This window comes from Moschus berezovskii, chromosome 12 (genome assembly GCF_049115385.1).
Source record: "Moschus berezovskii isolate FMDL1 chromosome 12, NW_MosBer_1.0, whole genome shotgun sequence".
NCBI lineage: Eukaryota > Metazoa > Chordata > Mammalia > Artiodactyla > Moschidae > Moschus > Moschus berezovskii.
This window is the reverse complement of record NC_142471.1, coordinates 19597576-19609244: the sequence shown is the minus strand read 5'-3', so window position 1 is coordinate 19609244 and position 11669 is coordinate 19597576. Positions and strand designations below refer to the sequence as shown.

Below are 11669 nucleotides of genomic sequence, written 5' to 3'. Positions count from 1 at the left end.
GCACGCGTCAAATCGTCACACGCAGCTGGTTCAAGGTGGGAGTGAGGACAGGGAGTGGGTGGGGCTCAAGGAAGGCGGGGCACGGACAAACTTTCTCGCGGTCCGTCTCGCCTCTCGCGAGAAGCATAGCTCCAGCTTCCTGAAGACTCATACGTCACCTGCAGAGGTAACAGGCGTGCAGAATTTTAAGTGGCCGACTTCGTCTATCGGTCTCTCCTACGTTCTTCCAGCGTAACTTCTCACAAATTCACTCGGTATTGCCAGATCTTCCCTTGCTCTCAGGCTCCGGGCTTAGTTGTTGCACCTGATTTTTTTCCCCCCGCAGAAATGAGATTTGAGCAATGGTGGCTCAGCGGTAAAGTATTTGCCTGCACTGCAGGAGCCACCAGACCACGGACAGAACACATGTTTGATCCCTGGGTCATGACGATCTGGAGAAAGGCATGGCAACCCACTCCAGTATTCTTGCCTGCAAAGTTCAATGGACAGAGGAGCCTCGTGGGCTACAGTCCATGGGGTCGCAAAGAGTTGACACGACTTAGCCACTTAATCTCCAGAGCACGCACTGGCTTAGACTCTGTTGGAGGAAGACAAACGATTCAGGGTTGTGCCCTCAAGTTGCTAACAAATCAATAAGAAAATAATATGGGTCTCAAGTAACCATATACCATATATACCATAACCATATACCATTCATTCAACAATTATGTGTCAGACCACTACAGTGAGTTCTGTTCAAGAATTCACTGGTAAAAAAATGTGACTTATGCTGTAAAGGAAACCTCTGTGATAGAGGCACCATGAATTCTGCCACTTAAATCCTTTCAAAAGCCTTCTGAGCTTGGGAATTAACCTGGTGGTCCAGTAGTTAGGGCTCCAAGCTTTCACTGTGGAGGGCACAGGTTCTGTCCCTGGTCTGGTAGCTAAGATCCTACAACCCCATGGCAAAAAAGAAAAAAAGCCTTGTGAGCTTGGGAGAGGACACCAGTTTGGCCTATAGGTTGATCGCAGCCTTGTGAGATCTTGAGCAGAGGACCCATCAAAGCCTGATCCATGGAATTTGTGAGGTAATAAATGTGTGTTGCTTTAAGCCACTAAGTTTATGATAATTTATTATAAGGCCAGGAAAACTATTAAGACCCCTGAATGCTTGCTAAGTCCCTTCAGTCATGTCCAACTCTTTGCAACCCTGTGAATCATAGCCTGCCAGGCTCCTCTATAGATTCTCTAGGCAAGAACACTGGAGTGGGTTGCCAGTGCCCTCCTCCAGGAGATCTTCCAGACCCACAGACTGAATCTCTGTCTGTTGTGTCTCCTGCATTGGCAGGTTTTTTTACCACTAGCACCTGAGAAGCCCATTAAGACCCCTACAAGGTGGTAAAATCCACAGGCAGAGCTTTCTTATTTTTGTTTTTCTGGCCATGCCATCTGGCTTGCAGGGGCAGGGGGTGGTCCCTGGAGAAAGTGAACCAGGCTTCACTTTCTTGACCCGAGAGAAGCCATTTTTGGCTGGAACCAGGAGCCTGCCCCAGGACTGCTCTGTTGTTTCTTGACTTCTTTTTTTCTACATTCCCTCCCTTTCCTGTTTATTGGCCTGTTAGAATGTGCCCTTTGGAACCCAGGGAAGGTTGAGGAGGCTGAATGAAGCTTATTTCTTGCAATCAAGAAACATAGAAAGGATTTGTACCTAGTAGGTACAAACAGGGTCCTGTATAAACAGGGCCCTGCTCTGTTTACACAAGAGTAGTGAGAAAGTGTACAAATATGTCTAACTCTGAAGAACCAGTCTGAAGAACCAATCTCTTTTCCTACACATAAGATAAAAATTTAAGTAGTAAAAACAATGACTAAACTTCAGAGAAAGCCAGTTTGCTGGCACAGTTAGCACATAAGTGGATAATACTCTTTCCTGTACTAATTAGGTATAAGGACTCATCTTCTTGCTTTGTCATCCCTTGATGTGAAAGGAACTGCCAAATCATTCCCCCATTTCCAGCTGTGTCATAAGCAAAGGGGGAACACTGCCTTTAACTTTAAGTGGAAACGACCTGTAGTTTTAGAACTGAGCATGGTATGGAATGGGAGAAGTAAATGGCAACGCACTCCAGTATTCTTGCCTGGAGAATTCCATGGACAGAGGAGCCTGGCGGGCTACAGTCCATGGGGTCACAAAGAGTCGGACACAATGAAGTGACTAACACTACGCTACAGTATGGAACAGAGGGTAAGTTGATTCATCTGCTTCTTGAAGATTTAAATTTTTCTTCAAACTTTATCCCCATTTCCCAATAGCAATGGTTTAACCTTGTATAACACTCTGCAGGTTTCCAAGCATCTATATGTATAGGTGGGCACTCATTCAGTTCCAACAGATTCAAATTAGTGGCTTACCCAATGTCATAAAATTAGTAAATAACCGAGTTAGTTTTTGAATCTAGGTCTGTCTGGCCATAAGCCCAGTACTCTTTCCACTACGAGCAGCTAAATATCTACTGGAGTGACATCCTGAGTTGGTAATGGCAGAAATAGACTCTTAGGGTAACCCACTGTAATTACATAGGTTATTTTAGGTTTTCCTAAGTTCACAGTCCTGAGTACCAAGAGATTTGAGCTAAAAAGAGAGTTGCTATTGTTAGTGGCTCTATTCTCTGGGGTAGTTGCCAAGAACTATTCACAAACCAGACTGGGCAGGAACAGCCCATGTGAGGGAGAGGCAGGGTAGCCACGAGGTTGTAGTCTCTTAACTCCCTGGACTCTGAGCCAAGCTGTCCAGTTGCTTCAGCCTGAGCCAAGATGAAGAGAGCCAAGTTAGGCAGGAGTCAGGCATTCTATTCAACAAAGTTCAACAGAGGGGAGGCCAAGGAAAGTAGAATTTCAGTGCAGGTTTCTTACCAGTAAGCTGATACTAGGGTAAAGTCCGTCGAATAAAGGCAGAAAGGCAATGATTTAACCAGTTCTGCGTTAGACGTTTCTCAAATAAGGGAGCAGAATTCTCCAGAATCCCCAATGTCCTTGAACCATGCATCTGCTGGTACACCAGCAGGACTGCCTTAATTGTATCTGTAAAAAATAATTCACTTGTTGATCTGTGCTGGGTCAGACACAAAAGAAAGTTTTCACGTATATTTTATTTTCAGACTTGTCAGAACACCGAGGCCTCTATAATCAAAGCTCTTGAGACATTATATTCACCATCTCCAATTACACAGACTCAAATTTCCAGCTCTACCCCTTGCTTTGACGCTGAGATGCAAAATCCTGGTCTATCTGGATTTTGTTTCAAACAGAATAGCCACTTACTGAGAAAGAGTCAAAGGAATCGTGAGCTATTAGAAGATGGAGTTTGATTACATTTTAAATAAATAAGAGAAGACTTAGAAACTGAGTGGTAGGAAAGAAATGAATGAAGACGTAGGCAGACGTTCAAAGATTGTTTTTCCTTAAGTTTTCTAGGAGAAGTTTGCCTCTAGCTTCCTTTAAAAACATTTTCTAGGACTTCCCTGGTTCAGTGGTTAGGAATCTGTTCGCCAATGCAAGGAATACAGGTTTGATCCTTGGTTCAGGAAGATTCCACATGCTCCGTGGCAACTAAGCCCATGTGCCATAGCTACTGAACCTGTACTCTAGAGCCCCTGGTCAGCAACAAGAAAAGCCACCGCACTGAGAAGCCTGCACACCTCAACTGGACAGTTACCCTCAACTCACCACAGTTAGAGAAAGCCCGTGCACAGCAATGAAGACCCAGCATAGCCAAAAATAAATACATAAAAAATAATTTAAAAAATAAACACAACATTTTCTACATTTGCCAAGGGTCTCAAGGCCATTGTTGATCTATCCATTCGCTCTGCGTTCCATGCTCCCTACTGCCATTCCACCTAAGCAACACAAGCCCAGGAGACCTCTGACTGACCAACCAGGGAAGACCTGTGAGGCCTTCAGGGAAGAAAGGGCTCATAGCAAAGCAGCACAGAAAAAAGTAAACTTTTTACCACTAATTGAATTTTTTACCTCTTACTTTGGCTGTATTACTTACTTCTGAAATGGTCTTTTTCACAAGTCTTTATACTCTTTCTACCCTTCAGGAAGGAGAAGGCAATGGCAAGCCACTCCAGTACTCTTGCCTAGAAAATCCCATGGATGGAGGAGCCTGGTAGGCTGCAGTCCGTGGGGTCGCTATGAGTTGGACACGACTGAGCGACTTCACTTTCACTTTTCACTTTCACACATTGGAGAAGGAAATGGCAACCCACTCCAGTGTTCCTGCCTGGAGAATCCCAGGGACGGGGGAGCCTGGTGGGCACTTCAGTCGGACGACTGAAGTGACTTAGCAGCAGCAACCCTTCAAGAAACTGAAAAACCCTTGGGCAAAATCTGTCTTGAAACTGTGTAAGCCTGAATTTCCAAAACAAAGAAAGAAAGAAGGGTGGGAAGAAGCTGGGAAGGGGAGAAGGAGAGAGGGAGGGAGAGAAGGAGGGGGGAGGGGAGAGTGAGAAGGAAAAGAGGAAGAAGAGAAAAAGGAAGTGAGGGAGGGAGGAAGAAAGGGAGAAAAGAGAGAGAGGAGAGAAAATCTGAAGGCACTTTCTACACATTATCCTGACCTGTTTACATCATATGCTGTTGACATTCAGTCTAGAAGCCACTGTGGGAAAAATGATGCAACCTCAGATGTTTAGGACGTCAGGACTGCAGCCAGAGAATTTTCACAGCATAGGTGGAGGCTAGCCAGACTTCAGCTTTGGCCAGACACTTAGAGATTATTCCACGCCGAATTCTCTCTTGCCAGTACTAGAATCCACAGGACTCTGACTCTTCCACAGTTTGACTGCCATGTTCATCACACTCTTCCAGTTTACATTTTGAGGGAAGGGAGAAAAGTAATTAGAGAAATAGACCAATCAGATAATTTGAGGCCACAATATTCAAATAAAGAATTTTCTTGAGTTCTTCAATTATCACAGATAATTATTGATTGCAATTTACAAATTTATTTTTTAACTCTATAAACAATTAAAGTCTTCTCTTGTTTAACTGCATTTCTGTACCTCTTATTATGAACATTTTCAATTATATCAAAAAAGTATAACAGTATAATAAACACCAATGTATCTAAACCAGGTATTTAGTGTTGATATTTTGCCATATTTTCTCCATCTATTTGTCAGCTAGAAATTTTTAAGTAAATCATAAATAATATTTTACTATTCTCTAATTACTTTAGTTGTGTTTGTGCTCAGTTGTATCCAACTCTTTTGTGACCTCATAGACTGTGGCCCGCCAGGCTCCTCTGTCCATGAAGTTTTCCAGGCAGGAATACTGAAGCGGGTTGCCATTTCCTACTCCAGGGGATCTTCTCAACCCAGGGATTGAACCCATGTCTCCTGCATTGGCAGGTGGACTCTACCACTGCACCACCTGGGAAGCCCAATTATTTTAGTATTCTTCTCTAAAAAAATTAGAACATTTTTCTCTGCTATAATACTTTAATTGTACATTACACAATTAACATTCATTCCTTAACATCCACCTAAACAGTAGTGAAACTTTCCCAATTATTTTCAAAAAGCAAACCTGTAGCAAGTCAAGACCCAAGTAAAGTCCACAACTTACATGTAACTGCTATGTCTATTAGTCTCTTAATTTGCTTTTAATCAAGATAACTCCTTATTCTCCATTTTATTTCATGACATTTATCTATGGAAGAAACTTGGTCAGTTATCCACACTTCTAGTTGATATTTGATCATTGGTTATTCTGTATTTTAAAATCATTGATAAGACTCTCATCAATATTTCAGAGAAGGCAATGGCAACCCACTCCAGTACTCTTGCCTGGAAAATCCCACGGACGGACGAGCCTGGTGGGCTGCAGTCCATGGGGTCACTAAGTCGGACATGACTGAGCGACTTCACTTTCACTTTTCACTATCATGCATTGGAGAAGGAAATGGCAACCCACTCCTGTGTTCTTGCCTGGAGAATTCCAGGGACGGGGGGAGCCTATTGGGCTGACATCTATGGGGTCGCACAGAGTCGGACACAACTGAAGTGACTTAGCAGCAGCAGCATCAATATTTATTTACAACAAGGCTTCAGTTGAGTTCAGTCGCTCAGTCGTGTCCAACTCTTTGCGACCCCATGAACCGCAGCACGCTAGGCCTCCCTGTCTACCACCAACTCCCGGAATCCACCCAAACCCATGTTCATCGAGTCAGTAACGCCATCCAACCATCTCATCCTCTGTCGTCCCCTTCTCCTCCTGCCCTCAATCTTTCCCAGCATCAGGGTCTCTTCAAATGAGTCAGCTCTTCACATCAGGTGGCCAAAGTATTGGAGTTTCAGCTTCAACATCAGTCCTTCCAATGAACACCCAGGACTCATCTCCTTTAGGATGGACTGGTTGGATTTCCTTGCTGTCAAAGGGACTCTCAAGACTCATCTCCAACACCACAGTTCAAAAGCATCAATTCTTCAGTGCTCAGCTTTCTTTATAGTCCAACTCTCACATCCATACATGACCACTGGAAAAACCATAGCCTTGACTAGACAGACCTTTGTTGGCAAAGTAATGTCTGCTTTTTAATATGCTGTCTAGATTGGTCATAACTTTCCTTCCAGTGAGTAAGCATCTTTTAATTTCATTGCTGCAATCACCATCTGCAGTGATTTTGGAGCCCAGAAAAATAAAGTCTGACACTGTTTCCACTGTTTCCCCATCTATTTCCCATGAAGTGATGGGACCAGATGCCATGATCTTAAAGTAAGTAACAATAAGACTTAGAGTAAGTAAAATAACAAATATCAAATTTTGAGTTAAAACCATGAATCCTGTGCCATTCCCTGGTAGCTCAGCTGATAATCTGCCTGCAATGCAGGAGACCTCGGTTCAGTTCCTGGGTCAGGAAGATTCCCTGGAGAAGGGATAAGCTATCCACTCCAGTATTCTTGGGCTTCCCTGGTAGCTCAGACAATAAATGGTAAAGAATCTGCCTGCAATGCGGGAGATCTGGGTTCAGTCCCTGGGTTGGGAAGATCCCCTGGAGGAGGGCATGGCAGCCCACTCCAGTATTCTTGCCTGGTGAACCCTCATGGACAGAGGAGCCTGGTGGGCTACAGTCCACAGGGTCAAAAAGAGTCAGACATGACTAAGCACAGCACTTTTTGTTGCAAATAGCAGAAATCAGTCTTGACTAGATTAAATGGGTAATTTAATTGAAATTTGTTACTTATGAATTATATTTTCCTGCATATAAAATCTCAGAATAAAAATAGCTTAAGTAGAAGTCTGTAAAAGAAGTCTAGAGGAGGTCAGTCCAGGTCTGGCATGGCAGATTTACAGCAGAGGCCCACACTATCTCTCCACTGCAGTGCAGTTATGTGGTTTTCATCTCAAGGTTGCAATCAAGTTACACTCCCATCTTGGCATCCAATCCCATCATTTCATGGCAAATAAAAGGGGAAAGAGTGGAAAGAGTGACAGCTTTTATTTTCTTGAGCTCCAAAACACTGCAGCCATAAAATTCAAAGACAGTTGCTCCTTGGAAGGAAAACTATGACAAAGCTACACAGTATACTAAAAAGCAGAGACACCACTTAGCTAATAAAGGTCCATCTAGTCTAAGCTATGGTTTTTCAAACCAGCAGCTGTGACTACTGGATTTTCCAGTAGTCATATACAGGTGTGAGAGCTTTACCAGAAAGAAGGCTGTTGTTCAGTTGCTAAGTTGTGTCCAACTCTTTGTGACCCCATGGACTAGAACATTCCAGGCTTCCCTGTCATTCACTATCTCCTGGAGTTTGCTCAAACTCATGTCTGTTGAATTGGTGATGTGATCCAACCATCTTGTCCTCTGTCAGCCCCTTCTCCTCTTGCCCTCAATCTTTTCCCAGCATCAGTGTCTTTTCCAATAAGTTAGCTCTTAGCATCATGTGACCAAAGTATTGGAGCTTCAGTTCAGCATCAGACTTTCCAATGAATGTTCAGGCTTGATTTCCTTTAGGATTGACTGGTTTATCTCTTTGCAGTCCAAGGCACTCTCAAGAGTCTTTTCCAGCACCACAATTCAAAAGCATCAATTCTTCTGTGCTCAGCCTTCTTTTAAGTCCAGCTTTCACATCCATACATGACGACAGGAAAAACCATAACTTTGACTATAAGGATCTTTGTCAGCAAAGTGATGTCTCTGCTTTTTAATATGCTGTTTAGATTTGTCATAGCTTCTCTTCCAAGGAACAAGTGTCTTTTAATTTTGTGGCTTCAGTCAGAGTCTGCAGTGATTTTGGAGCACAAGAACATCAAATCTGTCACTGTTTCTACTTTTTCCCCATAAATTTGCCATGAAATGATGAGAGCAGATGTCATGATCTTTGTTTTTTGAATGTTGAGTTTTAGGCTAGCTTTTTTACTCTCCTCTTTCACCCTCATCAAGAAGCCCTTTAATTCCTCCTCATTTTCTGCCTTTAGAGTGGTATCATCTGCATATTTGGTCAGGGAGATCAAACCAGTCAATCTTAAGGGAAATTAACGCTGAACACATGTTGGAAGGACTGATGCTGAAGCTGAAACTTCAGTGTTTTGGTCATCTGATGTGAACAGCTGACTGATTGGAAAAGTTCCTGATGCTTGGAAAGACCGAGGGCAAAAGGAGAAGAGGGTGTCAGAGGATGAGATGGCTGGATGGCATCACTGATGCAATGAACATAAACTTGGGCAAACTTTGGGAGATGGTGAGGGATAGAGAGAGCTGGTGTGCTATAGTCTGTGGGTTCGCAAACAGTTGGACATGACAGGGCCACTGAACAACAACAACAACAACATCTGCATATTTGAGGTTGTTGATATTTCTCTTGGTAATCTTGATTCCAGCTTGTGTTTCATCCAGCCCAGCATTTCATATGATGTACTCTGCATATATGCTAAATAAGCAAGGTGACGATATACAGCCTTGACGTACTCCTTTCCCGATTTGGAACCAGTCTGTTGTTCCGTGTCCGGTTCTAACTGTTGCTTCTTGACCTGCGTACAGGTTTCTCAGGGGGCAGGCAAGGTGGTCTGGTATTCCCATCTCTTGAAGAATTTTCCACAGTTTGTTGTGATCCACACAATCAAAGGCTTTAGTGTAGTTAATGAGGCAGATGAGGCAGATGTTTTTCTGGAATTCACTTGTTTTTTCTATAATCCAACAGATACTGGCAATCTGATCTCTGCCTCTTTGAAATCCAGCTTGTACATCTGAAAGTTCTTGGTTCATGTACTGTTGAAGCTTGAAGGATTTTGAAGATTACCTTGCTACATGTGATGTGAGAGCAACTGTACAGTAGTTTGAATATTCTTTGGAGCTGTCTTTCTTTGAGATTAGAAAGAAAACAACTGACCTTTTCCAGTCTGTGTCTATTGATGAATTTTCCAAATTTGCTGGCATATTGAGTGCAGCACTTTAACAGCATCTTCTTTTAGGATTTGAAATAGCTCAGCTGGAATTTCATCACCTCCACTCATTTATTTGTAGCAGTGCTTCCCAAGGCCCACTTGACTTCACACTCCAGGCTATCTGGCTCTAGATGAGTGACCATCTAGGTCATCTTATGACCACTATGGTTATCTGGGTCATTAAGACCTTTTTTGCATAGTTCTTCTGTGTATTCTTGCCACCCCTTCTTAATATCCTCTGTTTCTGTTAGGTCCTTGCCATTTCTAGTCTTTACTGTGCCCATCTTTGCATGAAAATTTCCCTTGATATCTCCAATTTTCTTGAACAGATCTCTTCCTGCTGCTGCTGCTAAGTCACTTCAGTCGTGTCCGACTCTATGTGACCCCATAGACAGAAGCCCACCAGGCTCCCCCATCCCTGGGATTCTCCAGGCAAGAACACTGGAGTGGGTTGCCATTTCCTTCTCCAATGTGTGAAAGTGAAAAGTGAAAGTGAAGTCGCTCAGTCGTGTCCAACCCTTAGCGACCCCACGGACAGCAGCCCACCAGGCTCCTCCATCCATGGGATTTTCTAGGCAATAGTACTGGAGTGGCTTGCCATTGCCTTCTCCAGATCTCTTCCTAGTGTTTCCCATTCTACTGTTTTCCTATTTCTTTGCATTGTTCACTTAAGAAGGCTTTCTTGTCTCTCCTTGCAATTCTCTGGAACTCTGCTTTCAGTTGAGCATTCAGTTCAGTTCAGTTCAGTCGCTCAGTCATGTCTAACTCTTTGCGACCCCATGAATCACAGCACGCCAGGCCTCCCTGTCCATCACCAACTCCCGGAGTTCACTCACACGCTGAGCATATTTCCCCCTTATTCCTTTGCCTTTCACTTTTCTTCAGCTGTTTGTGTTTCTCAGACAACCATTTTGCCTTTGTGCATTTTTTTTTCCTTCAGGATGGTTTTGATCACCGCCTCCTATACAGTGCTACAAACCTCTGTCCATAGTTCTTCAGACACTCTGTCTATCAGATCTAATGCCTTGAATATTCATCACTTCCACTGTATAATTGTAAGAGATTTTATCTAGGTCATATTTGAATGGCCTAGTGCTTTTCCCTACTTTCTTCAATTTAAGTCTGAATTTTGCAATACGGAGTTCATGATCTGAGCCACAGTCAGCTCTAGGTCCTATTTTTGCTGGCTGTATAAAGCTTCTTCTTCTTCGACTGTAAAGAATATAATCAGTCTGATTTTGGTATAGATGATTTTTGTATTGATGATATTGATCTGGTGATGTCCATGAGTAGTCATCTCTTGTGTTGTTGGAAGAGGGTGTTTGCTATGGCCAATATGTTCTCTTGGCAAAACTCTGTTAGCCTTTGCCCTGTTTTTTTGTACTCTAAGACCAAACAACACCTGGTGGCTCAGAGGTTAAAGCGTTTGCCTCCAATGCGGGAGACCCGGCTTCGATCCCTGGGTCGGGAAGATCCCCTGGAGAAGGAAACGGTAACTCACTCCAGTATTCTTGCCTGGAGAATCCCATGGATGGAGAAGCCTGGTAGGCTACAGTTCATGGGGTCGCATAGAGTCGGACACGACTGAGCGACGGAACGGATACAGAAGGCCAAACATGCCTGTTACTCCACGTATCTCCTGAATTCCTACTTTTGCATTCCAATCCCCTATGATGAAAAGAACATCTGTTTTTTGGTGTTAGTTCTAGAAGATGTTGTAGGTCTTCATAGAACCAGTCAATTGAAGCTTCTTCAGCATTAGTGGTTGGGGCATAGACTTGAATTATTGTGATGCTAAATGGTTTGCCTTGGAAACAAACCGAGATTCTTCTGTCGTTTTTGAGATTGCACTGAAGTACTGCATTTTGAACTCTTCTGTTGACTAAGCTTACCTCCTGTCCTCATCCATCAGAGGGCAGACAGGAGAAGCAAGAACTGCAATCCCATAGTCACGAGAACGAAACCCACAATCACAGAAAGCTAACCAAAATGATAACATGGATCACAGCCTTGTGTAATTCAATGAAGCTCTGAGCCATGCAGTGCAGGGACACCCAAGATGGATAGGTCATGGTGGAGAGTTGTGACTAAACGTGGTCCACTGGTGAAAGGAATGGCAATCCACTTCTGCATCCTTGCCTGGAAAACCCTATGAACAGTATAAAAAGACAAAAAGATGACACTGGAAGATGAGCCCCCCAGGTTGGTAGATAACCATATGCTACTGGAGAAAAGTGGAG

The 11669-nt window shown here is 43.4% G+C and overlaps 1 long non-coding RNA gene across 1 annotated transcript; it reads left to right on the top strand.

Annotated features, from left to right (window-relative positions):
• Positions 1-2014: 2014 nt before the first annotated feature.
• LOC148775941 (uncharacterized) lies at positions 2015-3804 on the top strand. The gene is made up of 2 exons (XR_016038824.1): positions 2015-2224; positions 3138-3804. It is a non-coding gene; the product is annotated as an uncharacterized LOC148775941 (long non-coding RNA).
• Positions 3805-11669: the final 7865 nt, after the last annotated feature.